A 3,663-nucleotide genomic window follows, 5' to 3' on the forward strand; every position below is an offset into this window, starting at 1 on the left:
AACTAGCTGATCTGATGGTATGTAATGCGCAGCAATGCCTTTCTTGAACATTCAGGACTGAGGAAACAAGCCTCCATAATGCTGCATCTGAGCCCTCCATTTAAAACCTCCTTTAATGGCTGACTACCCTGTCCATCTGCTCTCTGGTGGCAATTTATGAAGCTACATTTCAAAATTTAGTAGTAGAAGGACTACTGCATGTTTTTTTAGTAGAAGTAACTGCTTCTAACCTGTTCCACTCTTTGGTATACATACGGATCCTTTTTTGTTTGTTTGTTTGCCAGGCCACGCGGCTTGAGGGATCTTAGTTCCCCGACCAGGGATTGAACCTGGGCCTTCAGGAGTGAAAGCACAGAGTCCTAACCACTGGACCACCAGGGAATTCACAGGGATGCGTTAAAATTTAAAAAAAAAAAAAAGAAGAAAAATTGAAATTCTGGCCGTTCCGTGAACCTATCTTGATTTTGATAGCAGAGTGTATTTTCCAAAGACAGCCACAACAATGTGTATCCAATCCCATAGTTCTACTTACAATGTGACCTTCGACACTTTGGGACCTCTGCAATTGCTTCAACCAGTTGGATGCATAAGAAGGGATGTTACGTGACTTCCAAGATTAAGTCGTAAAAGGCAATACAGCCTCTGCTGGGATTTCCCTTTGGGGACATGCAACTTGGAAGCCTTGAGCTGATATGTATGAAGGTGGGCTATGTTGAAGCCATCATGTAGAAAGACTGAACAGAGATAGAGAGGACAATGCCTGGGGAGCCCCAGATGACCTAGCCCCGGCTGTTCTTATCTTCCCAGCCCGAGCACCAGACATATGTGAGCAAAGATTTCAGACAAATCCAGTTCATGGTCTTCAAGCTGCCTAGCAAAGATGACTTGTTCTTGCCAAACCTTGCGAGATCACAGATTTGTGTGCAAAACAATGTTATTCATTTAAGCCACTATGTTTGGGGATGATTTGTTATGCCGGAGTTGATAACTAATACAACCTTGTACTTACTTAAAGGAATACCTTTGGGAAGCAGAGTAGGTGGAGAACAGGAGTGTGGGGTGGAATCCAGAGCAGGTGTTTGGGGTGGGAATAAATTAATTATGACAGGTTAAAAACTGACAGATATGATAGGTGACTTAAGCTTGGTAAACCTCAATGCAGACCCTGCTGGAGCTCCCATGGCAAGAGAGCAGAGGACAACGTCTGCTGGCTGGGATTGCTCATCGGCCAGAAAGTTTGGGCAGGACACCAGATCTAGGGCTGGAGACAGGCAGGCAAACCTGTCAATGTCTCTGATGGGGAGCCAAGCTCCTTTCATAGTCAATGTTGCAACAGGGACTTATCCTCTGCAGTCCATGAACTTGGATTCAAGTCCTACCATACTTATCACTGCCTCCTGCTTCGAGTAGATGGAAGTTCCCACCTCTCTTGGATTTTTCTGCCTCTTGACCTCTTGCCTGGTTTCTACTACTCACTCCATTCTCCACCTGATTTTGTTCTGAATTATGTTCATACTCTTCTTGTCTGTCTAGGCTATTCATATTGATAAGAATCAGCTATTCTAGGCAATTCTTACTGACAGTTAACATCTATGATTGGACTCTATATACCTCTTAACCTGCGCCAGCTCTCAGGTCTTAGGTCAGGATAAATGTACTTTTAGAGACTGTGACAGTTTCCTAAGCTGAGGTAGGGATGCTTAGAGGCAAATGTGATGACTTTCATCAAAGTGGAAAGCAATCTCTTCTTCCTAGATTTGTTATTTTCTGAACACAGGTCAATGTCAAGCTTTTCAAGCTCTTGTCCTTCCCACAAACTCTGTTCAACTGACACAGGGATTGTCTCATATACATATCAAAGCACAGGTAGTAAACTGTTTACTAGAATAAGGAAATTGAAGTTTTCCAGAACTTGCTTGCAGAGAATCTTCAGTAGGATGGAACCAGACCAAGATTGGCCATATTCCCAAGACATCAAGGAATGCCAGCTACCCCAAATGGTGAAATGGGAGAAGTCAGCTGGATTAGGAGAGAGCAGCTACTGCTCAACCAGGCCAGGTTTCAAGATTTCAAAAGGCACAAGCTCTTCTTTTAATGCAGATGACCTCTTTTGGTCAGCTTCTGATTCGTTACACGCTGATGTCTTTTCAGTGATTTTCCCCAATTTTAGAAGGCAGTGCTACACACAGAGAGAACTCTGTATCGACTCCACATTTTTCTGGCAGGAGGAGGACCTAAGTTCTTCTTGAAACGAAATTGTTGCCATACTGCTAATTTATTTCTTACCCCCAGCCAGCTTTGCAGGGTGCAAAAAACATGCTGCAGCAACCTAAATATATATGGACAGAGGAATGGATAAATAAGATGTGATACACACACACACACATACACACACGCACTGGAGTATTACTCAGCCATGAAAAAGAATGAAATAATGCCATGTGCAGCAACATAGATGAACCTAGAGACTATCATACTAAGTGAAATAAGTCAGACAGAGAAAGACAAATACCATATGATATCACTTGTATGTGGAATCTTAAAAAATGATAAAAACGAACTTATTTACAAAACAGAAATAGACTCACAGACGTAGAAAACAAACTTATGGTTACCAAAGGGGATATCAGGAGGGGGTGGGGAGATAAATTAGGAGTTTGGGGTTAACATCTACACACTATTATATATAAAATAGATAAACAACAGGACCTACTGTTTAGCACTGGGAACTATACTCAATATCTTGTAATAACCTATAATGGAAAAGAATCTGAAAAAGAATATATTTACGTGTGTGTGTTTAACTGAATCACTTGGCTGTACACTTGAAACTAACACAACATTGTAAATTAACTATACTACAATTAAAGAAAAAGCAAAAACCTGCTTTAGCCATTAAAAAGAAAAAATGTTCTGCTTATTGCAGATTCTCTCAGAGCAGGGAAAATAAGAAACAGAGGGACTTCCCTGCTGGTGCAGTGGTTAAAAATCCGCCTGCCAACGCAGGGGACATGGGTTTGAGCCCTTGTCCCGGAGGATCCCATATGCTGTGGAGCAACTAAGCCCATGTGCCACAACTACTGAACCTGTGCTCTAGAGCCCACGAGCCACAACTTCTGAGCCCGTGTGCCACAACTACTGAAACCCGCGCACCTAGAGCCCGTGCTCCACAACAAGAGAAGCCACCACAATGAGAAGCCCACGCACCGCAACAAAGAGTAGCCCCCGCTCGCCGCAACTAGAGAAGCCCGTGCGCAGCAACGAAGACCCAACACAGCCAAAAATAAATATAAATTAAAAATAAATTAAAAAAAAAAAGAGGGCTTCCCTGGTGGCGCAGTGGTTGAGAATCTGCCTGCTAATGCACGGCACACGGGTTCGAGCCCTGGTCTGGGAGGATCCCACATGCCGCAGAGCAACTAGGCCCATGAGCCACAACTACTGAGCCTGCGCGTCTGGAGCCTGTGCTCCGCAACAAGAGAGGCCGCGATAGTGAGAGGCCCGCGCACCGCGATGAAGAGTGGCCCATGCTTGCCACAACTAGAGAAAGCCCTCGCACAGAAACGAAGACCCAACACAGCAAAAATAAATTAATTAATTAATAAACTCCTACCCCCAACAACTTCTTAAAAAAAAAAAAATTAAAAAAAAAAAGAAACAAAG

At 43.4% G+C, this 3,663-nt stretch overlaps 1 non-coding gene across 1 annotated transcript; it reads right to left on the minus strand.

Moving 5' to 3' along the window:
* Positions 1-308: 308 nt before the first annotated feature.
* On the minus strand, positions 309-381 carry TRNAE-UUC (transfer RNA glutamic acid (anticodon UUC)). Its single transcript has one exon. It is a non-coding gene; the product is annotated as a tRNA-Glu (tRNA).
* Positions 382-3,663: the final 3,282 nt, after the last annotated feature.

The sequence above is a fragment of the Lipotes vexillifer genome, unplaced genomic scaffold (assembly GCF_000442215.2).
Source record: "Lipotes vexillifer unplaced genomic scaffold, Lipotes_vexillifer_v1.1 scaffold1945, whole genome shotgun sequence".
NCBI lineage: Eukaryota > Metazoa > Chordata > Mammalia > Artiodactyla > Lipotidae > Lipotes > Lipotes vexillifer.